This window comes from Antechinus flavipes, chromosome 2 (genome assembly GCF_016432865.1).
Source record: "Antechinus flavipes isolate AdamAnt ecotype Samford, QLD, Australia chromosome 2, AdamAnt_v2, whole genome shotgun sequence".
In the NCBI taxonomy this organism is placed as follows: Eukaryota; Metazoa; Chordata; class Mammalia; order Dasyuromorphia; family Dasyuridae; genus Antechinus; species Antechinus flavipes.
In genome coordinates, this window is record NC_067399.1 from 359,074,285 (window position 1) to 359,100,927 (window position 26,643).

General features: G+C 35.0%; 1 protein-coding gene across 2 annotated transcripts in view; it reads right to left on the reverse strand.

The window, feature by feature from the left end:
* SMAD5 (SMAD family member 5) overlaps positions 1–22,775 on the reverse strand; it is a 49,722-nt gene extending 26,947 nt beyond the window's left edge. Inside the window, exons 1-2 of one of the 2 annotated variants that reach the window (XM_051978135.1) lie at positions 22,613–22,775; positions 872–967 (exon numbers count right to left, since the gene is read on the reverse strand). The gene's annotated coding sequence lies outside the window, so the exon portion shown is untranslated. Of the gene's footprint in view, positions 1–871; positions 968–22,608 lie in introns of both variants that reach the window. The other variant, XM_051978134.1, reaches the window with a different exon arrangement.
* Positions 22,776–26,643: the final 3,868 nt, after the last annotated feature.

A 26,643-nucleotide genomic window follows, 5' to 3' on the forward strand; every position in this document is an offset into this window, starting at 1 on the left:
AAATAAGGTTTAGAATGGCACCTTATACCACATGCTACAATAAATTAAAAATTATACATAATTTAGGTAAAAAAAGATCACACCATAAACAAGTTAGAAGAGAATGGAAAGAAATAGATTTTTCTCAACAACAAAAAAAAAAACTTGGTCTTACCAAAAAAAAAAAAAAAAAAAGGAGCAAATGGACAATTCTGATTTCATAAACTCAAAAAGATTTTACAAATACAATCATGGGAGCTTAAAAAAATAGCTGAGGAAAAATGCTTAAGGTTTGAACATTAAAAAACAAAAACTAATCCCCAACAAAACATAGTCAAAAGATGTAAACAGGTAATTGTTAAGAGAAAAAAAAAGCAAGCTATCACCAGACATATGAAAAAAATTCCAAATCACTCATAATCGAAGTGCAAATTAAGGCACAGAGAGCAAAAAGAGGAAATGGCAATAGTTGGAATAGATGTAGGAAGACAGACAAAATAATCTCATTACTGGTGAAACTGAATTGGCCTAACCATGATAAAAAAACATTTTAAATAAATAAGAATTTATTTATTATATTAGCATATAATCTTTGATCCAGTAGTAACAGTAGTAAGTATATTCTCTAGGATAGAAAGAGGGAAAGATCTCACACATACATTCTCTTCCACCAAACCTATATTAATGAAATTCACTGTCATATACAATAGTCATACATTTGTTGTTTGTATATGGAAGCATGTACATTGGCATGTAAAGTTCAGAATAACCACAGAAAAAATAATACACACACACACACACACACACACACACACACAACTACACAAACAAGGTAATTTCAGGAGGAATCAGGGACCAGTAAAGGTATAAAAAACAAGACAAAAATACTCACACTAGCCATGTTCAATGAGCATATGTCTCAATTTGTACCCTAAATATACATCACTTCTTTTGTCAGGATAAAGTAGCAAGCCTCTTCATCAGTCCCCTAGAAGCAAGATCAATTATTGTATCAGAGTTCTTAAGTCTTTCAAAGTCATGTCTTTATAATTTTGTACTGCTGTATAAATTATTCTACTGGTTCTACGCATTTCATTCTGCATTAATTCAAACAAAACCTCCCAAGTGTCTCTCAAACAGTCCTTTTTATCATTTCTTATAGCATAACAGTAATCCATTACGTTCATATACTATAATTTGTTTAGTCATCCTTAATGAGCATTCTTGACAGTTTCAAATATTCTACAATCACAAAAAGTATACCTGTGAATATTTTTGTTCATATTGGCTGTGGATACTTTTGTTTATGTGGGTTCTTTACCTCCGGATGGCTTAGTATTAATAATATGCCTAGTTGTCTTATTGCTAAGAAAATTTGTTCATCCATTTCCCAAATGACTGGTACCCTCTTAGTTTCCAGCTATTTGCCACTATAGAAAATATTGCTGTATTTTTATTGCATAGGATATTCTTTTATTTTTAGCCCTTGGGGGACAGTTCTGGTAGTGTTAATAGTGGTATATACAAAAGATACATACAGAAACACACATCACAGAGGTCGACACACAGATAGAGATAGAGTTACCAAATTTGGGGGCATATAACTGCAAATTGCTTTCCAGAATGGTTATACCTACGTACAGCTCTAACAACAGTGCATGCCCATAATCCCTCAAATATTTGTGATTTACGATTGAATTCCAATTATAGGTAGATTTTTTTTTTTGGTTCATTTCATTCTTTTTTTTCAGAAACTAAAGCTGTAAATATAAAAAAGCATAGAAAACAATCAATACCTTGTATTAAGAAAAAAGTGGTCAAATAAGAACTAGGAGAACAGTGTCATGAAAATCTAGGGTATCAAGAAAACAGCAGAAATGGATATATTAAGGGATTTGTGAAGATGAGGCAGATACATAATCATGCTTGTAGGTAGATAAGGAACCAGCCAATAGACAGATAAGTTAGATAAGTTAACCATAATCCCTCAAATATTTGTGATTTAAGATTGAATTCCAATTGTAGGTAGATTTTTTTGGTTCATTTCATTCTTTTTTTCAGAAACTAAAGCTGTAAATATAAAAAAGCATAAAAAACAATCAATACCTTGTATTAAGAAAAAAGTGGTCAAATAAGAACTAAGAGAATAGAGTGTCATGAAAATTAGAGTATCAAGAAAACAGCAGAAATGGATGTATTAAGGGATTTGTGAAGATAAGGCAGATACATAATCATGCTTGTAGGTAGTTAAGGAACCAGCCAATAGACAGATAAGATTTAGATAAGTTAAAGATAAGTTAGAGTGGGGATGATTAAGGCATACTAGAGAATCCAGGATGGAATGATCACTTGTGCAAGTTCTTGACTTAGCAAAAACAAGTCATCTTTTCATGTGAGACAAAGGTAAAGATAAGCGTGGCAGAAGACATCGGGATGAAGTTATTAAAGAGAAGAAGAGGGAGCTAGTCAGTAGCCTCAATTTTTTCAATAAAATGATCCAAAGGATCTCAACTAAGAGAATAGGGGAAAGAACGCTTTGATAGATTTAAGGAGAGATGAAAAAAGGGGCTTGGAAAAGCCCTTGTAGTAAGGAGGATAGTGATTCAATACATTGAGTAACTGGAATATAATATTCCAAAATGTATAATCCATATGTTCTCTATAAATAAAACATTAGTTTGTATGCCTTCTAAAGTTCTAGGATGATAGGGACTTCTGGCTAAGATGGAGGTATATATTAGATCTCACAAAGAAACCCAGCAATGCATAGGAAGGAGGACAAACTGAACAATGATCAAAAAATCCAAAGAGAAACCTGAATAACGACTTCCATCTGGAGTTATCTACCATTTTATATCAGAGATCCTGGAGCTCCTCAGGATTACTTAGCATTAAGGAATTTATGTAGACTAAATGAAGCTTTAATCTTCTGTTCCTATCATGTCTCAAGAACAACCTCGATACTTTTAAGAAAAATCTAGCTTGGAGGGGAAAAGTTAGAATATTGCTCCTACAGTACTCCCCAATTCTAGTTTTTTTAGATTTAGTTGACATAGATTTCATTAAACTAGATTACAGTATCTGGCCATTCACTGAATTATCAAAACTAGAGAAACTCAAGAGATCTTCTAGTCCAAGTATATTATATAACAAACAAAAAAAGTGACACCCAGAGATGACAAGATCAAACAATAAGTGGCAAAACTGGTATTCAAAACCAGATCTTGATGCCATTCTAGTAATCTTTCCATTAGATAACAGTGCTTTGTAAACACAATATTCTTTTATTATTCCATTATTAAAATTTATTCTAGATTTGTTTTTAAGGGATAATTTATTTTTTATGATAGCTTTTTATTTTTCAAAATACATGCAAAGGTAATTTTCAACATTTACCCTTGCAAAAACTTATGTTCCAGATTTTTCTCCATCCCTCCCCTAGACATCAAGTAATCCAATATAGGTTAATAAACATGTGCAATTCTTCTTAATGTATTTCCACATTTATCATGCTGCATAAGAAAAATCAGATCAAAAAGAAAAAAAAATGAGTTAGAAAAAAACAAGCAAACAGCAACAACAAAGGTGAAAATACTATTATGTGATCCACATTCAGTTCCCATACTTATCTCTCTGAATGTAGGTAGCTCTCTCATCACAAGATCTTCATCACACCTCAGAGTTGAAAAGAGCCATGCCAAGCCCATCATAGTTGATTACCAATATTCTCTTGGTTCTATTCACTTCATTTAGCATCAGTTCATATGAGTCTTTCCAGGCTTTTCTGAAATCAGTCTGATCATCATTTCTTATACAACAATAATATTCCATTACATTCATATACCATAATTTATTCAGACACCCACTCAGTTTTCAGTTTCTTGCCATTACAAATACTTTTACACAAGTGGGTTCTTTCCCCTCTTTTATGATCTCTTTATCAGAACCAGGAGAGAAACTGCTGGATCAAAGGGTATGCAGAGTTTGATAGCCTTTTGACCATAATTCCAAATTGCTCTCCAGAATAGTTGGATCAGTTTGCAACTCCACCAACAATGAATTTTTCCACATCCCCTCCAACATTTATCACTTTTCCTGTTATTTTAGCCCTTCTGAGAATATGAAGTGCTGTCAGAGTTGTCTTAATTTGCATTTCTCTAATCATTAGTGATTTAGAGCATTTTTTCATATGCTCATCTGCAAACTGTTCATATCCTTTGATCGTTTATCTATTGGAGAATGGCTTGTATTGTTATAAATTTGAATCAATTCCTTTGATATTTTAGAAATGAGGTCCTTATCAGAACTCTTGGATGTAAAAAAAAATTTCCCCCTGTTTTTCTGTTCTCTTCTAATCTTGGCTGCACTGGATTTTTTGTATAAAACCTTTTAAATTTAATATCATCAAAATTATACATTTTGCATTTCATAATGTTCTCTTTGACCATAAATTCCTCTCTCCACAGATCTGAAAGGTAGACGATCGCTTGTTCTTTTAATTTGCTTATATCAAGGGGTAACTTATTAAAGTAAAACATGTTTATATAGAGGTTTTGTAATTAACAAAAAGAATGTTATCTTTAGAGGGAGAAAATAAAATAGACAAAAACCAAGTAGTTGCTGATGGGAATGTATCAGACTGAATTGTGTTTGTACAGTTCAACTACTGACATATTAACCAAAATTTAGTAAAAATAAATTTGAGACTACGTATAAATTACAAAAGATTAACCTGACTTACCTCTTGATCAGATAAAGATAACTTTGATTTATTATTTTCTGCAAAATTTTAACTAAAATTTTAAAATGCCAGAACGAGGACAAAAGATCATTTAGCATCAAGAGATACACTGGTTTAGAATACAAACTCATTTGTAAAGCACTTTTGATAGTGGAAAACTATGAGGTGTATTGATTTATTAAAAACTAAGAAAAACCAAGTCTGTGAAAAGTTTGGGATAAGACCCAAATGAACCATATCATTCTAAGGGAATTCACAAATAAAACTGGTCAAAGAACAAAAAAAAAAAAAAAAAATTAAAATATTGACAAAGTCATTACATTTTTACATAAATTACCACCATCATCCCTGATATGTGGATTATATTTGGAATCTAACATTTCAGATGAGATACACAGGAAAATGTTGAAAATTATCCAGGCATGTGTTTGTTTGTTTTTTAATGATAACTTTTTATTGACAGAACCCATGCCTGGGTAATTTTTCACAACATTATCCCTTGCACTCACTTCTGTTCAGACTTTTCCCCTCCCTCCCTCCATGCCCTCCCCAAGATGGCAAGCAGTCCTATACATGTTAAATATGTCACAGTATATCCTAGGTATAATACCACAATTTACCCAACCATTCTCCAACTGATGGGCATCCATTCATTTTCCAGTTTCTGGCCTCTACAAATAGGGCTGCCACAAACATTTTGGCACATACAGGTCCCTTTCCCTTCTTTAATATCTCTTTGGCATATAAGTCCAGTAATGGCCCTGTTGAATCAAAGGGTATACACAGTTTGATAACTTTCTGGGCACAATTCCAGATTGCTCTCCAGAACGGTTAGATTTGTTCACAACTCCACCAACAATGCATCAATGTCCCAGTTTTCCTGCATCCCCTCCAACATTCATCATCATTTTTTCTTATCATATTAACCAATCTGACAGGTGTGTAGTGGTATCTCAGAGTTGTCTTAATTTGCATTTCTCTGATCAATAGTGATTTGGAACACTCATATGAGTGGAAATAGTTTCAATTTCATCATCTGAAAATTGTCTGTTCATATCCTTTGACCATTTATCAATTGGAGAATGGCTTGATTTCTTTAGAGTCGATTCTTTATATATTTTGGAAAGGAGGCCTTTATCAGAACCTTTAACTGTGAAGATGTTTTCCCAGTTTGCTGCTTCCCTTCTAATCTTACTTGCATTAGTTGTGTTTGTACAAAGGCTTTTTGATATAATCAAAATTTTCTTTTTTTGTGATCAATAATGATCTTTAGTTCATCTTTGGTCACAAATTGCTTCTTCCTCCACAAGTCTGAGAGGTAAACTATCCTATGTTCCTCTAATTTATTTATAATCTCGTTCTTTATGCCTAAATCGTGGACCTATTTTGATCTTATCTTGGTGTATGGTGTTAAGTGTGGGTCCATGCCTAATTTCTGCAATACTAATTTCCAGTTTTCCCAGCAGTTTTTGTCAAATAATGAATTCTTATCCTAAAACTTAGGATCTTTGGGTTTGTCAAACACTAGGATTGCTATAGTTGACTATTTTGTCTTGTGAACCTAACCTATTCCACTGATCAACTATTTCTTAGCCAATACCAAATGGTTTTGGTGACTGTTGCTTTATAATATAGTTTTAGATCAGGTACATGTAGGATACCTTCATTTGATTTTTTTTTTTCATTAATTCTCTTGGGATTCTCGACCTTTTATTCTTCCATATGAATTTTGTTGCTATTTTTTCTAGGTCATTAAAATATTTTCTTGGGAGTCTGGTATATTATGCTTATGTTTTATAAACAAAAAGCTTTAATTAAAAAAAATAAATCTTACAGGGATTCTAAGGATCTTACCATAGAAAATGATATTTTAGGTAGGACTTAAAGGAAGCTAGGAAAACAAAGAAACAAAGTTGAGAAAGAAAGTAATTCCAGACAAGGAGGAATACGAGTGAAAATACCCCCAGTCAGGAGATAGACTATCATAGTTTGAGGAAAAACAAGGAGGGCCAGTGTTAATGGAGTACAGAGTATGCAGGGTAGGGTGGAGAGATGGGGGGGGGGGGAAGAAGGGGGGAAGTAAAGACAAAACTAGAAAAAAAAGAAGGGATCAAGTTAATAAGAGCTTGAAATGGCAAAGAGAAGATTTTTATATTTGACTTTAGAAATGACAAGGAGCCACTACGGAAGAGTGACATGATCAGATTAATTTCATAGTTGAGTGGAAGATGGACTAGAGTGAGAAAACACAAAGCCAGAGAGAACAACAAGGAGTTATTCATTCAGGGCCTGCTCCTAGGTGACAGCAATGTCAGAGAGAAGAGATTCTTATAGACGGTATTATGAATCGATAATAAATGATAATAGATCTTTAAAATCAAATTCTTTTTAATAGTAACAAGTGATATCTTATATTTTCTAACCTTTTCAGTTAACTTTATTTGTATTACATCTCCAAGAAAACAGATAAAAATCTTCCACATTTCTAGTGGAAGTAGTGCCTTCTAGTGTAGTATAGAACTGCCAATGCTCTCATATTGTCTTGGTTTTAAGAACCCAGAAACACTATTATACAATAATAAAATAGACACATTTTATAATTATCAACCAAGGGATTTGAAATGTTGGTAAAGACTCAATAGTAGTCTTCAAGAGTATTCTACCTTCATATACTAAAACAATCACTATAAGTAATTAGACCTCTAAGCATATTTGTCAAGCCAGAGTAAGACTGGTAATTGTTTGAAGGAAATATTGAAGCATGTTATTCAACCCAATAGTAGTATATCTACTGAAATACTAGTCCAGGGATATAACCTCAGGAGATGGTGACTTTTTGGGGAAGCAGGGGTCGACAAACATATCGTCCAAGAAGTCTTTGTGGATGCTATATGGGTAAGGTTAGGACCTAATCTCAGGCAAGAATGATGCAGCCAATCATTAAGCCTGAGGATATTACATTATTAAGACAGAGATTATTGATCCAGTATTGGAATATAAACTGGAACAGTACAGAGGGCTCTTGAGCTTCCTTATATTTCATACTTTTGGGAAGGTAAGATGCAGGATTTATCCCATAATCAAATCAACGGAGAGCTTCTCCATTAGCAGTGGCAAGAAATTCAATTCAATATACATTTATTAAGCACTTATTCTATGCCAGAGACTGTGATGTTGAAGATACATACAACTAAGAAAAAGTTCCTGCTCTCAAAGAGTTTACAATTTAATAGAGGAAGATAAGGGAAGACAAGAAAGGCAAGCAAGATTTGGGAGCATCTTATCTGTGGAGTTGAAATGCAAAATATAATGAACTCAAAATCCAATTTCTGCCCTTTATGAAAGAAAGCTTTGGAAGGTGTTTGGTACTCTACCTTCCAGTCCTCCAATCAGAAATGGACAATTAGATCACCTGTGACATCTGCAATAAAACACCGATATCAACTGCCCAATCAATTGCAATTGGTTCACTAGTCAAACACTTAAGTATCTATACTATCTGTTAAGAAGATCCATGATAAACATTGCTGGGGTGGTAACTTGGTATCAAGAGATGTTGCCACTGTCAAGAAAAAAATGAACCAGTTTATAGACTGGTATCTCAATGGTTTTAAGATAAGCAATATCATCAGACCCCAAAATGCACTACCTCAGGGTGGGGGGGATTAGGAAAGGAGGGGAGATGAAGGGAAAAAAAGGGAGAATGTGACAAAAGTACAGTTGACAGTACAAATCATTGCTTGCTCAGTAACATTTTAAAGCTTGAACCTGCACATATCATAAATTTTATTTTAGATGCCGTTTGTACATTAGTATATGGAAAGTGAAGAGTTAGGAGATGGGGGAAGGGAGAAGATAAGGGAGATTTTGTGAGACAGAAGTTTAGGCAGAAGTGACAGAGTTTCCTCAAATTCCTTCCAGTATGTCTCATTTTTCTTTTATGTCATTTTAGTCAATCTGCTAGGTGTGAGCCAGTATGTCAGAGCTGTTTTAATTTGCATTTTTCTGATCATCGTCATTGACTTTTTTTTCATATGACTATATAAATTTAATTTCTTCATTTCAAAAAACTTCCTGTTCACATCCTTTGACCATTTATCATTAGGAAATGATTTCTATTCTTACAAATTTGACTCAACTTTCTATATATTTGAGAAATGAAGCCTTTGTCAAAAAAACTTGCTATAAAATATTTTTTCCAGGCTTCTGCTTTCCTTCTAAATCTTGGTTTATGTAAGAACTCTTAAACAGAACTTTATTTTTTCCAATTAATTTTTAACATTTTTAAAAATTCTGAGTTCAAAAATTTTTCCCTCTTTTCACTCCTAAAAAAGTTAAGAATTTTAAATAGGTTATATATGTGCAATCATGTAAAATATTTTCCCATGTTAATCATGTTGCGAAATAAACAGAACACACACACACACACTCCAAAGAAAGCAAAAATAGCATCCTTCAATCTGAGACTCCCATCAGTTCTCTGGACGTGGATAGTATTTTCCATCTTAGTCCTTGGGAATTGTCTTGAATCACTGTATTTCTGAGAAGAGCTAAATTATTCATAGGTGATCATCTTACAATTTTGCTGTTACTATGTATGGCAGTCTTATTCTGCTCACTTCACTCAGCATCAATTCAGGACTTTCCAGGTTTTTCTGAAAGGTGCTTAACTCATCATTTCTTATAGTACAATAGTATTACATTAATTAATATAACACAACTTGTTCAGCCACTGCCCCAACTGGTGGGCATCCTCTCAATCTCTAATTTTTTTCAACTAAAAAGAGCTGTTACAAATATTTTTGTACATTTGGATCCTTTTCTCTTTCATGTGATTTATTTGGGATACAAATACACTAGTGTCACTGTTGAATCAAAGGGCATTGTGCAAAAACTTTTTTAATGTAATAAAAAATATGCATTTACATCCTGTAGTTCTCCATCTCTTCTTTAACCTTATTAAATCTATTTCTCTTTCCTGTTTATCTTATGCTTCTCTTGAGTCTTGTGTTTTAATATCATTTTTTTCAGTTGTGATCTTTTTAATCAGGAATACTTGAAAATCCTCATTTTATTACATAAATTACTTTTCCCCTTGAAGGATTACACTTAGTTTTGTTGGGTATGTAATTCCTGTTTGTAATCCAAGTTCCTCTGTCTTCTAGAATATTATAGTCCAAACTCTTTTATCCTTTAAACATGGAAGCTGTTAAATCTTTTATTATCCTAACCGTGGCTCCACAATATTTATATTCTTTCTGGATAGTTACAATATTTTCTCCTTGATCTAAGAGTCCTGGAATTTGGCTACAATATTCCTGGTAATTTTCACTTGGAGAGCTCTTTGGTTTCTATTTTATCTTCTGGTTCCAAAGATATCAGTTTTCCTTGATAGTTTCTTAAAATATGATATCTAAGCTCCTTATGTAATTATGGCTTTCTGGCAGTCCAATAATTCTTAAATCATCTCTCCTCAATCTATTTTCCATGTCAGTTTTTTTTTCCCCAATGAGATATTTCACATTTGCTCCTATTTTTTCCTTTTTTTAATTTGTGTTTGTTTCTTTAAGTCTCATGGAAACATTAGCTTTCACTTGCCCACTTCTAAATAATTATTTTCTTCAGTGAGCTTTTGTACTTTCTTTTATGATTTAGCTAGCCAATTCTACTTTTAAAGGAATTTTTCAGGAAATTTTTGTACCTCTTTTACCATTTGCCTTATTCATTTTGTCAATTTGTGTTTTATCAATATTATTTTTGCCAAGCTATTGACTCTTTTTTCATGATTTTCTTGCTTCACTATCATTTCTTTTCTCAATTTTTCCTCTATCTCTTTTAGATTTTTAAAATCCTGTTTGAGTTCTTCTAAGAACTTTTTTTGGGGGGTGACGGAAGCTTGAGAACAATTCACATTTTTTCTCAAGGTTTTGTATGTAGCTGTTTTGACATTGTTGTCTTCTGAGTGTTTTGTTTTTCCCTGTCACCATGTTAACTTTCTATGGTCAGATTCTTTTTGTTATTGTTGTTTGCTCTTTTCTCCCCAGTCTCTTTTCTTGATTTCCTTGATAGTTTCTTAAAATATGATATCTAAGCTCCTTATGTGATTATGGCTTTCAGGCAGTCCAATAATTCTTAAATCATCTCTCCTCAATCTATTTTCCATGTCAGTTTTTTTTTCCCAATGAGATATTTCACATTTGTCTTATGCTCTTGTTGATGAATTCCCACATTCTTTTTCTATCTTGGAACTGTTTCCAGATTTCTATTCCTGTTAAGTGCTTCTCCTCAATCTGGGACTATGATCCAGAGCTGCTTATAGACAATGCAACAGAATTCAGCTCCCAATGTCTCCAAAGGATCTCTTGTAATCTCCTCCTGACCAACCTACTCACCATATGAAGGCTAAAAACTCTAGAAGCCATCAACACAAATTTATTGACTACCTCTCCCCATGCTCCCATGGACTGTTTTGGCACAGTTTGTGCTCCACTTTCACCCCAGTGAGACAACTTTCTAAGTTGTCTTTGGCTGCAAAATTTTTTACTTCATCCTTTTGTTAGTTCTGCATTTAGAAGTTGATCAAGACCCTGTCTTTATGCTACTATCTTGCTTCCACTTTACAGTATATTACTCTTAGTATTTGCTGAATTAAATTTAACGATTTGCCTGTAGTCACAAAGGACAGTGTGAAAGGACAGTACAGTTAGTCTGGATTTGATCCTAGATATAGTCCACCCCTACTGATTAATCAATAAACTATTAATGTTAAGGAACATTCCTTTAAAAAAATTCAACAACAACAACAAAAAACCAAAACACAGAAAAATGAAAACTGCTCAGGATAAAGTCTGCAGGGATTGACATCTACATAATTTTGAAGTACCACTAATATTGATATAATCAAAAAACTATCAAAGCACATTTTTCCATAAGCAGCAAAGAATTTTTCAAAGTGGCTAACTTCTAACCTATACCTAAAAAAACAATTCCATCCTCAACATCCCAGGAATGTAGTCTATGCTTGAAAACCCCAATGTTAGAAAACCTAATGCCTCCTGAAGCAGCCAATTTTATTTTGGAGTAGCTTTTCCTTACCAGTTTAGGAATGTAAGTTTATCTCTTAGCAACTTTCACTTAGCTCTGCTCTCTAATATCAAACATAATTTCTCTCCTCAAATACCACCACTATTATAAGTGCAAGTTTCATCACCTCATTCCTGGACTATTATAGTAGCCTGCTAATAGGGAGAGATTTGAGGAAAGCTGACCTATTCCAGACCATTCCCTTTTCATCCACTTTTTAATTTCTTAAAGCACAGCTCTGACAATTGTCAGCCTTCCCCCTCAAAAAAAGTTTCAGTGGCTTCTCTGTATCTCCAGGAATAAACAGAAAATTCTGTTTAGCATTCAAAGCCCTTCTTAACCTAGTCCCTTCTATATTTTCAGTCTTTTCACACCTTATTTCCCAATAAGGATTTTTGAATGCAGTGATACTGGTTTCCTTCCTATTCCTCAAATAAGATATTCCATCTCTTGACTTCATGAATTTTCTCTGGCTTTCCCTCATGTCTGGAATGCACTCTCCCTTATCTCTGCCTCCTGGCTCTCCTGATGTCCTTAAAAGTTTCAACTAAAATTCTGTCTTCTATAGTCTTTTCTTATTTCTCTTAATTCTACTACTTTCCCTCTGCTAATCATTTCCTACTTACCCTGTATATGCCTTATTTGTATATATTTGTTTAATGTCTCACCTATTAAATTGCGAAGTCTTTTGCCTCTTAATCAGGGCTAAATAAATATTTATTATTGGTTGTCTTAACCGTCTTGGAACAGAGTCTATAGACTTAGCAAATGTTTGTTTTTATGTGTTCTTTCCTCTTTCCTCAACCCACTAAAACTTTTTAAGGAGCTTATAGCCCAAAGAGCATTCTGAGATACAGAATGCTAGTTAGCAGTGATGAAAGATCAATTGAAGGTTTTTGAGGACAGGGAAAACATGAGTATATTTGTAAGCAATAGACAATGGGATGATAGGAAAAGACTAAAAATAAATGAGAGTGGGGATGACAGAAAGAGCAATCTGTTGGAGCAGATGGGAAGGAATGGGATCATTTGAGCAGGTGTGGAGATGTGGAAAGTACCGTGTTTCCCTGATAATAAGACACTGTCTTATTATTTTTTTTGGATAGAAAAAAACACCAGAGAGCTTATTTTCAGGGGAGGGCTTATTTTAATGAACATTGACAGCAATTTTAATAAACAGGTAAATGCGAACAAAAAAAAGTATTTTTATTCAATAATGATCATGTCATCTTCTTCAACAACATCGTCATAAGTGTCCATACCCTGAATTCCATCCTGGATGTCTTGCGCCTCTATTTCCTTTAGAAGAAGTGGACCCAATCTGTCATGTCCAGCAATATAGCTCTCTTTAGATGAACATGTCTTGTCCAGGTAACCTGCTCATAGTGACACAGCTGTCAGTAATTTTATCCCATGACTTCACATTGGGGGGAGGAGGAAGGGAGACGGTGGGACGGTGCATACAGAGGGTACCATAATGTAGTGTGTAGCGCAGGGGAATCACCTTCACTACAGTAGCAATCTCAATAGGGCTTATTTTCGGGGGAGGGCTTATTTTAGAGGAATCTTACACAGTAAGGGGAGGAGGGCTTATTTTCGGGATAGGTCTTATTATTGGGGAAACACGGTAGGGCCATCTCATCATGTGAGAGAAGAATGAAGATCATTGAAGAAGACGTACTATGAAATGCGGACAAACAGTGAATGGCCTCAAAATTTTTTCCCTGTAAAATATGAAACAAGGATCTCAAGTGAAAGAGTAGAGGAGCAGCAGCTTTTATGGGAGGTTTGAGGAGGGATGAAAAGCTTTGGAAGAGTCACTTTGAAAAATAGGATAATGAGCTGATAAAGCAGGTATAGAAAGACTGCTAGTAACGGTGAAGGCCTACTTCAGTCAGTGCAACATAAAACTTAAGTGAATTACGTCAGAACAGTTGTATGATTTTCTTCCCCTTCATTAAACAGCATATTTATAGTAGCAAAGGTGGTAAATAAAAGCAGTAATCTAAAGCTAAGGCTTGGCAGGGAAGAATGTAATATAATCACTGTAATGACAAGAGGCCTACTGACTCAAATTTGTTCTTTCATCAAAAAGTCATAATGGGGAAAAGAGGAAAGAGCAGTAGTAGAATGGTATGGGAAAGAATTGAGTACAGATGAAATGAAGGGTTTTTATAAGGAGATGCAGAAGGTAAAAAATTGGTAATAGAACAAAAGGATTTTCAAATTCTTTATAGTGTAAAGGTACATTTTTGGATGATACCATCTTAATGTGTAACTGAGATAGGATATTAGAGTAGTTCAAGGGAAGTGGGGAGATTAAAATACTGAGTAGTTCAGGTATTTGAAAGTCAATAATATATTGAATGAAGTTCCTTTATATAAGGACAGAAGTTAAAAAAGGAAAGAAAAATTGTGAACCATATGTTGAACTCATTGAGGAGAGAAGGGGAGTTGCCTGGAGATTATGACTGGATGATAGATATGAATAACATGAAATTCAAAAAATTCGAGGTTACTGAAGGATGGAGGAAGAGGAAAATCTGTAAGTGGTAACGAGTAGTCCAATTCATTCACTGGCACCATTCTCTTGAGAGAAATAAATGAAGGTGCAGTCAGCTATGTCATAAGGGCAAAGTCTGGTTTCAGTAAAAGCCAGGAAATGGAAGGAATGGGGAAAGGAAAAAATAAAAGAATGAGGAGAAGTGCATTGTGTAAGGGACAAGCATTTCACGGGGCATAATGAAAGGGCTCAATGATAAACTGATATAAACAATGATCACCATAAAAATTCAGAGGGAATCCACATGAGATAGTAGTCTTAAGAAAAAATAAGATTTGATTTGAGCTTTGAATTATTAGCAAATGAGAAATAGGAAAGCAATCCACAAAAAGGGAATTAGAGTAAACTAGAGGAGGAAGCTTGAATGTAGACTTTCTAAATGAGAGAGGGAAAGAGTAAATTGATTAGGTTACAGTGGAGAAGTTCAATGAGATAAGGCAGGTGTGGTCAAGATTTCTAGAGCCAAGAATATCAAGCTAAAAGCTTGGATTTTCTTTTATTTTCAGTAAGGAATGCCTGGGAAGATGGAGGAAAAAAGTCTAAAGCATTATTTGGAAAATGTTCATCTGGCTGTGATATTTATAGCTGGAAAGCAAGAGAAATGAAAAACAATTAGAAGATTTGCCAAGTCTCTCTATGAAATAATACCAGTAAAAGTAGGGTAGTAGGAATGAAAAAGTGGAATATTACAAAAACAAAAACTCAACCTTCTTTAGAATTCTTCCATTTGATAATGATCTCTTCCCAAAGTTTCACTCCCTTGTGATAGTTTCAATTCATACTAATCAATAACAGTAAACAACTTTCCCAAACAAAAATAAAAGCTTCATCCAGAACATTTTAACGCATTGGGATTGTTAACTTATCTGTAAAATGAAAAGAGGCAGACTAGATAATCTCTGAGGTTCCTAGAAATTTCTATTGATTCCATGATAAAGTAGGACATGAGAAGAACAAAAAAGGCTATTGAAAAGCTATACTCACATATAAAGGCTTCAAGAATGTATTTGACCAAATGACATTGGATACACTAGAACTTCCTAAACTTAAGAGAAGCAAAGCTTATGCCAGCATCATACTGTTAGGAAATTTTTCAGACGAATGAAAAATTAAAATTTTTCTAATAAAAATACTTGTCCTAGACTTAACATATTCCAAGAGTGAGAAATGAAGTCTCTGATTTCCCTCTCAATTTGCTTTAAATTCTAATTAATTTTGAGCAATTACCTAATGCCAAAAAACTGATCAGAACTAGTTTTTACTTAGTTTTTAATTTTGTTTACTTAAAAAAAGGCATGTGTTCTTAGCCACAGATTATTGAAGCTAAACTAGAAAATAATCTGGAATTCCATTGTGGGGGGAGAGAAAAGAATTTTTTTTAAAATCCATTAGCCACTGAATAGAACTAGGAGGGTTGGGAGTTCCAGACCTGATTCAGAAAAAAGATTCATCAGTGTTATTCTTTTGGAAAGAATACAAAAGAAATTTCTCCCTTCAGTAAGCCACACTCCTTTTTGAATGTGGTTTTTTTTCTTCCTTATTAAGTAGGAATAGTGTCCAGTTAAACTACCACAAGTGAGTGAAATGTGTTGCATTCTTCTTATTCCTCTTGTGGATTGCTGTGTATTAACGACTAGCTTTGAGGAGGTTCATTTGCCAGACAAGTCAAAACCAACGCCACATCTTGATTACCACCTCCACTCAGACCCGGGTAGAGATTGTCCAAAACCCTGAGCTCCAGAGCCTTAGAATAACTAGGAATAGTCTCAAATACTGAACCTTCTTCTGGGCCAGGTCCCACAAACATCAATGAGAGAAGATCATTGTGGAAAAGGAGCCCACTTTCTCATCGCCACAGGTAGCTGTTGACCAGTAACCACCAGCTGGCAAAAGAACACAGGAGCCCTGAGAGGGGCTGCACCTCTAAAATCACTAGTCCTGCTTTCAGCTCAGCCTTCACATCCATCATTAGAGAAGGGGATTGACTATTCTCAGTAACTGTTATCTACAGCAAGTCAAGCAAACTAACCTAATCGAGACAGTGAGGAACTTTGGGAGAAAGAGCAAGCAGCATGTCCTTTCTTTTAGTAGTCAAACCATCGCCACTATTTATACTCAGAGCCCACTGGAGACTGCCGAGGATCTTGGACCTAAGACTTGATAACAGCAATGCTTTCGTTACATTGACCACAGTCATCATCTTGGGACCACAGCAATTCCTGTGGAGACACATCCTGGCAAATGTTCCTACAGATGCTATGTTTACAAGCTACCAAAGACACAGAAAATTAAGTTCTTGCCACCAACATCTTTGGCACTGTCAAATGGTCCAATATCAGAAACTGATACAATAAGATTTTATAAGTAGAAATAACATTAAAGAGGTGGCAATATCATGTACTCTGCCACTGCATCTTATGGACCATGGGATCTTTCCATGTGATTTGCACCTGAAAACTTTTTGTTTCTCACCACCCAAGAATACAATCTCCTTGGTAGCAGGGACTATTTTCTTTTCTATCTGTATCCCCATTGCTTAGCACAGTGGCTTTGCATGAAATATATGCACTTAATATATGCTTTTTTCATTCATTCATTTGCCAACTGTTACTTCTGAGTTTAGCATTCAACCTCTGTATTTTAAGAACCATACCAGGATTTATTTAGTTTTGAATTTTTTAAATTCATTTTTATTTTTTCTAATTTTTATTTTCTAATCATAGTCTAAGGGTTGAGCCTTGTTCATGGAACATGGATGATCAATTCTACATATTTAAAAGGATGTTGAGGAACATGGATGATCAATTCTACATATTTAAAAGGATGTTGAGATAAGTATTGCTGACAGAAACAAGTTCTATGAAATGATTTAGATTATTTTTTCTCAAGAGCTTGGAAGAGAGAATCACCTTCATTATGAAGCCTAGGGAAGGGAGATATGTGATACTATAGGGACCAGTTAGGGGAATCTCCTTTATCTGTATTTTGTATCCAAGATATCCAAGAGCCAGAGGATGAGACTTTTAATATGGAAAAATCATGGAAAGAATATTGAGATTCCAATGTTAATAAGGATTTTCTCATAAAACCTGGTTTTCAATTTCTATTTTTAAAATATCTATATAGAATCTTATTCTTCTTCCCCAAATCCTAATTTTCATGTTTATTGTGTTGAACCACTACTTTTCTCATGTCTCATTTTGGTACATGTGTTAAGCAAAAAAACAAAACAAAATCCAAACAAACAAAAGAAAAACCATCCAAAAAAGAAAGAGATAAAGAAGCCTCCTCCTTATGATATACTCATTAGTCCTTGCTTGATGGTCTCCAGTAAAAGAAAATCTACCACTCTCCTAAGGCAACACATTCCTATGTGGATTTCTCTAATGCAAGGGATTTTAACCTGGGGTCCATGAATTTTTAAAAAACATATTTTGATAATTATATTTTAGGAGAATGTTTTCTATGTGACACTATTTTATTTAATTCATTGAAAAACATTATTCTGAGTTTGGCTTTATAATACCAGAGAAGTCCATAACACAAAAAAGTTTATGAATCCCTGCTCCAACTTAATACAAGTATGTTTGTCTCTTTAAAACTTTCACCCAACAAAACAAAACAAATCCCTCCTCAGGAGATAAGCTCTACAAATAGCTGAAAACAATTATTCATCTTTTCTTTTCCAGATTAAGCATCACACTATTTCCTTCAGTTGATCCTTATACAACATTTTACTTTTAATTGTTCCTCCAATATTGCTAACAAAAGAACAGATATTTATATAGCACTTGAAGCTTTACAAAGCCCTTTACATATATCAGAAGTTACAAGGCAGATGGCATAAAGGATCAGCTATATCCTGATGTGAATAATAAAATGTGAAAATTACAAACCCTCCTTCCCCTAATCACACTAAAGTATCAGGTAAAGTGAAAACTAAAAATAACAATCACATATCATTTTAAAACATATAAAATAAGATGGACAGAATATAGTATATAAGGCTTCAAAGTCAATAACTAGCTGTAAGAAATTACTATAGTTTATAAAATCTACTTACAATTTACAATATTACATATGAAAAAATATTTTATTAAAATATTTTTCTCCTAAGATAGGCAGGGTAAGGCTCAGTAAAACAGGGGGGGGGGAACCCTCTATAATGACAAGGTCTTAAATTTAGTTTAGTCCATTTATTTGTCCCAAGCAATTATCAAAATGAATGTAAAATTATTGAACTATTTATTCTTGTGAAAAACAAACCAAAAACAACAACTGAACTCTAGGTATCTAATATTTTAGAAATGGAAGAGCAACCCAGAAGTGGCAATGGAAACTGAATCTAAGCTTTCACATTAAAAATCAAGCCAATCTTTTTAAAAAATCACTGATTTTTAAAATCCTTTATAACTACTTTTAGGTCCAAGTCTTTTATATTATTAAACATAGCTAGTGAAACTATACATGTTAGAGAAAAAGTAAAAGTGTAGGATAAAAGCCAATCAAGCAGCAAACATGTTTTGAAAATCAAGTAAGAAAATATATATAAAGTATTTTGGCAAACCTCAAAGCACAATAGAAATGTGAACTATTCTATTCTAAACAATGTGCTGGACTCCAAAAAGAAAGACATTAAATTTCAGGAAGGAAAAGACCTTCATTTACCCAAATTTTGGGGAGTGGGCAGCAGGGATTAGACCTGATAACTGTAATACACATTTCCAGAAAAGTATTATGAAATTAAAAAACAATTACAATGTGAAATTCACAAAAGAAAATCAATACAAAGGGTGATCAGGAGTTAATTGGAAAGAAGAAATCAATCAAGACATAGGGCCTAAAAGCAAAGGTGTGTAGAGGCAAGAAAATATAGTCTCTTAATTTTACTGGTAGAAAATACCTAACTATAATTAATATTTGGGTAGCACCTGAGTGAAAATCTGTGAATGTAAATTATTTCCAAATTTAATTCATTTATCTATAATAATCTTTCTTAAATACAAACCTGAACATGTTATTTAAACAAAATGTCAATAGGTTTCTACTGCAAAATCAAGTATAATGATAAACTACTATAGGAGATTATATTGTATAAGGTACCAAATGGCATCCCAGTGTTAAAAGGAAGAGCAGTGGCCTGGAAGTCAAGAGATCTTGGGACAAGTAGCTTTTACCTTTAGGCCTCATAATTTTCTACCTGGTAAGATATTTTTGTAGTTCCCTGGTGAAATGATCCATTATGTAAATCCAATATGAAATGTACCCAAATCTATTGAACTGTAAGTCAGGAAACGCTCTAACAAATGAAGAATAATTTTCCACCCTCTTTTTAATAGTGGAAATAATCACTTTTAGAAAAACCAAAACTTACTTATATAAAACTTATGAAATGTTTTAAAATATTAGAAGACTTCAAATTTCTTTGCAGTTCTGAATAATATGCCAATTAAGAGTCAAACACTTTTTTATATTATAATTTAATAATTAAAAACAGCCTTTTGGTCAATATAAGTTACAGAAAGTTACAGACTGTCCATAAAGTTTGAATTCATAATAAAAACAATAAATAAGGCTCCCCAGGCAGAATTATGCTTCTACTCCAATATATATATCTTCTAACAATATCACGTTTAATGAATCTACCTAATATATTAGGTGGTCAATTTTGTATGCTCATCTGGCTTTATTATCTATCAGCTCTAAGTGACAAAGGATGAAGAAGTAGGATATACTAATGCAGGAAGGAAGATTTTAAAGGGATTTATTTTTCATACAATGAATCAAGTGCATAAAAAAGATAAAGGTGAGAATGGAGAGAAGATACAGCATACATGTATAGATGGTAAAGACTTATTAACCAATGAAAAAATAAATCAAATCTAAATATAGTCATTTTAAAAACGACTCCTTTATGTATTAATGTCGAATAAAATTAATCAACCATCTTAAAACTTTAAATTGACATGCTTTGAGATCCTTAGGGAGAATGATTCACTGTCACTTGTTAATTTGTAAACAGCTTTCTTGAAGTTTGTGAACTTTAAAACAAACTACCACTTTAAATTTTATAATCATTTTGGGATAAATGTGGGAAAACAATTAAATCTTCCCACTCCCATATCTATTGCTGAAAATGCTGGTAAGAATTTAAAACCATCAGCAGCCAGTTTAGAAAAGACAATACTTCTGAACTTGCCAAGGAATAACTTTTAAGGATAAACTGAAAAACTAACATTCAGATCACTACAAGTTATAGACTGGGTACTTTTGAGTTTAAGAATGTTATCAGTCTCATTGCAATAAAAGTGTGTGCTAGTGTGTTGTTAGATAACAACACTTTTCAGTGCCGGAGAACAAGCAAGATATGACACCACAAACTAACTTCAAAACTTTTTCCAAAGAAAGTTAAGGTAAACAAGATATAGTTAGCACCACTCCCATTTATATGTACAAGCAGCCAAGAATGCCTTTTTTTTTTTTTTTCTCCCAGATTCCAGCTGGTCAGGAAGCTCTCTGCAATCAAGATAGAGATCTGGCCCAGAGTTATCCAGGCATTCCTCACCTCCTGGTCCTAATACTGCAATGTGTTCTATTTCCATCAAAACCAGAATCCGAATTTATTTAATTGAAATGAATTAATTATCCCCAACTCTTCTCCCCACAAGTTAACTTTTGATTATTGCTTTAAAAGAGATGTATTCTCAATAATAAACTTTTAGTCTCCATTTATGCTTTCTTATGGTGAAGTTCATTATTGTGTTGGACTTTATATCCGATGACTATCAAGTCTAAATTTTGTGATGTCTAAATATCTGGCTATCTATACTTACTCTACCTTTTTAATTACCATCAAAAAAAAAACTTTTGGATCGGGAGAATGCTCAAATTCAAAACTAGATCCATATGAAAGATTCAAAGGTTCAGATACTTCAAAAATCCACTAAATCACAGGCATGTTTGAATATCATAGATTTGAGATAAAAATATGTCTCTGATGCAACTGAAATTAAGAGGAAAGTAAGTAAAATCGGAAGGAAATAACCTCAGAATTTTTGAGGACCAATCTCAAGTTACCAAAGTTATGTGAATTGCATCAGTTCGAAAGAACCCATGTGAATCCTTTTCAGTGGATATAAACTTCCAGAGTGAGGATATAAGCCTCCCCTGTAGTGGGCAACAGAAGAGGAGAGCTTTAAGGGGAGAAGAGAGGAGGAGAGATATTATTAACTATGACCTTGAGTAAGTCATTTTAGCACTGTAAGCCTAGGTAAAGCAAACTAAAATAAAGATTAACTAGTTGATCTCTATAAAGTCTTTTTAGCTTTTTTCTTTTTAATTCTTTAATTCCAAAAGGATGAAACGGTATAGTGCAAAAAGAACCTCTCTAGCTTTGCATCTCTTAAGTAGCAGGGTTCATATAGATCTACCTACTCATACCGGAAAACGCAGTTAATAAGTCTGTCCTCCCTCCCCCAGCAACATTCCCAATACCAGGGACTTCCCCCACTCACCCCATAACCTGGGGGTTACCGGCCACTAGACCGAGAGTTTACATGTCAGCAAGGAAGCTATGGGCCTGGTAGGCCGCTCCAAGACCTCTCGAGGCAAGCCCTTACTGATTTCCCCAAAATTTTTAATTACAGGGCTCCCGTTCCCTCCTTTTGGTGACAGAGATACTATTGTTTGCCTTGCCTCTCTCCGGGCTGGTGGCCAGGCAGCGCATTCGGAACAGGAGCCGTTATAATGATTCTTGGCCACTCTTGAGGGACCTGATCGGACGCTCCATCCAGGGCCCACTCCACCTGATTTCTAAGCCCTCCACTTAGCATCCCCCTTTCTCCTTAGAGAAAGGGACCTGTCCCATTTTCCCGGCCCTAACGCTGTCCTGGGCTGGGGTCCAGACGGCCGGGGCTGAAACGGCCCGCTAGGAACCTGGTACGTAGTAGGCGCTTGTTACACTGTGGCACAAGGAGAAAAGTGCTTGTCGGGGCTCGGCTGTGGGGCACAGGCCACACAAGAGTGTCCTGGGTGCACAAGAACTCGACTTGCGCGCATTCCCGCCGCCTGCATCCGTTAACGGCCCGACTCCCACGGGTCCCGGAAGCCGACGCGACAGAATCAAGGGAGGCGGGGAGGGCAGCCGCGGCCTGGGAAGGAGCTGCCGCTGTCTATCCCTCACAGACCTTGGGGTCTCCCCTCGCGCCCCACTCCCCACCCCGCATTAATAGAATACACTTACAAACCAAGTAAAGCAGGCGGGGATGGGGTGGGGCGGGGGAGAGTGTCCCCGCCGGTACTCCGTGCACACTTGCAGGGCGCGGACCGGTTTCCACTCAGTGCAACTTTATTAGGTCCCAGCTTCGGGAGAGACTGCGCCCGCTCCCAGGCCGGCGGTCGGCGAAGACCCGGATGGTGGGGGAGGGTTACAGTTGGAAAGATTGCTGCAGCGTTGGCGCCTGCGCACTGGGACTTACTTGTTGCGGCTGTGGGAGTTCGAGCAGCTTTGGGGGAAGAATTGAAGTGAAGTAAAATTAGCCCCCAAATTCCCCTTTCCCTCAAGTCCCATTACCTATTATCTGTACATACGAGCCGAAATAGTAGTGCTACTCATAGTACTACAGAATTTAAGTCAGAGCTTATCACATTGCTAGAGAACTGGTTAAAACCACAAAACCACCGAAAGCCCCAAGAAAAGCTTTTCGACTTTCTCCAGCAGATTCAGGAAATACACTCTGGGAAGTGGGGGAAGGGAGCCGCACGGGGTGGGTGGGTGGAATCTATAATTACAAAAATGGGCATTCGGTGCTGAAACCCTCTCTGCCCGGCAACTATTTGATTGTAGTTTTCGAAATCATCTAATCCATCCTTTTAATTTTTTAGAGGAGGAAACCTAAGGTTCTTCAAGGTGAAGTTATTTAGCCCAGGTTCACTTCTAAAATTAGAACCCAAGTCTTTTGACCCCTTTCCCCCAAATACCACAAAGTTAATAAATTAACTACAATCTACTCATCTGGCTGTTTGGATTAGTAATAGATTGGTATTTCAGAACTCCATTCTAGCATTCCTTATCATTGCAAATCAAAATTCTTCACATTTTAGCTTATTTCTTTTAGTTTTGATAGCGACAAAGGAAAAATCAATACCTGTGTTAGCCTTCTAGTAATGAACTTTCCCTCAGCTCAAAAAACTAATTGTCCCAATACAAACATATAGTCCTTTGCAGGGACACCTAAAATCCTTTTGGGTTTGCAGACCCTGTTAACCATAATTGGTTAAATCCTAGTCATGAGCCAAAACTAAATTTTATTTTGGACATTTCTCTAGAATGAAACTAGAATGTATGTATGTATGAGGGGCCAGAGAAATGAATCAAAGTGTAGAAAAAGACCCAATATGAGTTTTGGCCCTGAGGATTTAACCTAATCTATGTGAACACATGGGTAATAAATGACTACAATTGAACAATTATAACGCATAATCTATTATTTTAATTTTTTTATTTTATTATTTAGTTTAATTTAATCTTTAATTAATTAAAATAAGATTATTTATTTTAATATATTAACTGTTACTGCAAGGCAGTAACACAATTGTCCCATTTGCTTGTAGTTTCTTTGCTATTTATAGTATTTTTATAAGAATGAATTTTCTTAGCCATTTCAGATTTCATCATCACAATGCATCTGATTTAATCTATTCATTATCACTTAAATATCTTCCAAGCCTTTGTTTAGACTAGATGGGTCAAGCCAAGGACCTAAGAACCTCCTGAGGTTCACAAAGCTCCTGAATATAACCTGGACCAGATTAAAATGTAATTGGAAAATGGCAAGGATTCTCTTTTCTATGAGTTTCATATCACTAGCTTAAAACTACTTACTTAAAGAAAGCTTTAGAGCTTTCCCTCTGACAACATACATATCAATGCTTAAAGATCCAGTTTGAATCCTATTTCTCTAAGATGTCTCCCTCTGTAGTAGAATATTTATTTGCTCATTGTCCACTTAAATTTTCCTATGTAAATCTTAATTCTCTAGATGATATATTCCTATATAGTAGGAGCCTAAGAGGGTCTCATATTTCTTTGTAAGCAACTAAAAGAGTAGCTTTGCCTATAACATCAATAAGCAAGCATTTATTAAGTACATAGAGTATGTCAGGTACATGTCATACAAAGACCAAAAAAGAGAAAAATCTGTACTTCCAAAGAGCTTACTTTCTATTGGGAAAGACAACGTGTGTGTGTGTGTGTGTGTGTATATATATATATATTTACAGAAATCACACTAAACAAATATGAATTAATTTAAGAAAGAAAATCACAAGAAAGTTGTAGTGAAGGGGTAAGGGGAAGTTTTTTGCAGAAGGTACTGTTTAAGCCTATAATGAGGCTAGAAATATAAGCTGGGGCCAGGTGGTAAGGCTTTACATGTAAAACAGATTATATCTTGTTCTAGAGGCCACAGGGAGCCACTGGAGTTTAAATAGGGAAATAACATAGTCAGATCTGCATTTAGAGGAAATTTGACCATTAATTACAGAATGGATAGGAAAGGAGAGAGGCTTTAGAAAAATAGACCAATTACAAAAACATTGCAAAAGTCTAGGGAAGAGATTAGATACGTTGCAAAAGATTCTGTGGACATAGATTGAAAATGTGAAATGAGGAAAAAGTAAGTTGTCAAGAAAAATACTTAGATTGTGAACCATGACAACTAGGAGAGTGATACATTCATCAGAAATAAAAAAAGTTGTTGCCAGCCAGATGGTGTTCAGTAAAGAGATTGGGACTATATATAGACATCTGAAAGTCACCTGTAAAGAGATGATAGTTAAAACTGTGGAAGTTGATGAGGTCAAGTGAAAAAGGATAAAGAAAAGAGAAGGCTCACAGCAGAGTCTTGGAACATACCCACAGTTGGCATGAGGAATGATGAACCAGGAGACAATAGGAGAACTAGGAGAAAGTAATGGCAATCCTAGATAAGAAGCAGCATCCAGGTGAAGAGGGTTATGCTACAAAGAAGTCAAAAGGATGAGAATGGAGAAAAAATCATGAGATGTCAGCTTTTAATGTCAGCATTTAAGAGATTGTTGGTAATTTTGAAGAGTAAAATTTCAAATTCAGTGATGAGTTTGGAAGCAAGATTGGGTTGATGTTAATGAAAAGAGACTCAAATAAATCTTCAGTTCAATCTATCCTCAATTCATCTGCCAAAGGGATTTTTTAAAAAGTGCAGATCTGTCCATACTACCTTGCTTCTCAGTAAGTCTCAATCTGACCCGATTTGGGGTTTTCTTGACAAAGATACTGGAATTGTTTGCCATTTCCTTTGGCATCTCATTTTACAAATGAAGAATTGAGGCAAATAGGGCTAATTGACTTGTGCAGGATCATACAGCTAGTAAAAGTGTCTGAGGCTGGATTTTAACTCAGTTCCTCCTGATGCTATCCACTGTGCCACCTAGATGCCCCCATAGTCAGTGCTTAAAATCAATCAATAATCAGTAATAATCAATCAATAAACATTTATTAGGCACTAGGATACACAGGATAGTCCTGTAGGATACACAGGAAGTCTCATAGAGGGAGAAACAACATGTAAACAACTATGTATAAACAAGATATATACAGGATGAATTGGAGATAATCAATAAAGAAAAAGTACTGGAATTAGTGGGATAGTGTGTGGACCTGCTTATGGGAGGATTTCAGTACCAGCCCAAATCCTGATCATGGCCGAGGAGTGATAAAGTAGAACTCACAAGGATGGTCAAATAGGACTTCGTTTATTCAAAATATTATCAGCATTATATATCCTATACTTACATATATTTATAACTATAGGATACTGCACATGCACATGCGAAACCACATAAACAACTTGGTATTGTGTGCAGATGTTTCTTTGCCACAATAGCATAACTCTGCTTCAAGTACAATACAGATTGTCACACCCCCGACTTCTCAGGAAGGCTTCCTCCCGGGGGGAGGGGGGGGGAGGGGGGGGAATAGGAAGTCAAACCAAACACATTAGTAGAATTCCTTTTACTGGACTAAAGGGTCTTATACCTCGGCCAGGGTTCTTCACTAACTGTGGTTAAATCCATAAAACAGTAAATAACAAGTTTTAGCATGGGAGGAATCACACAGGCAAGTAGTAATATAACAAATCACATAAATAAGATACTATAAAAGACTTCTATGACTTCCAGAAGCAAGATATAGAAAATAACTATTGTCTTGTGTTTCTCATCCATTGAGCCATCTCAT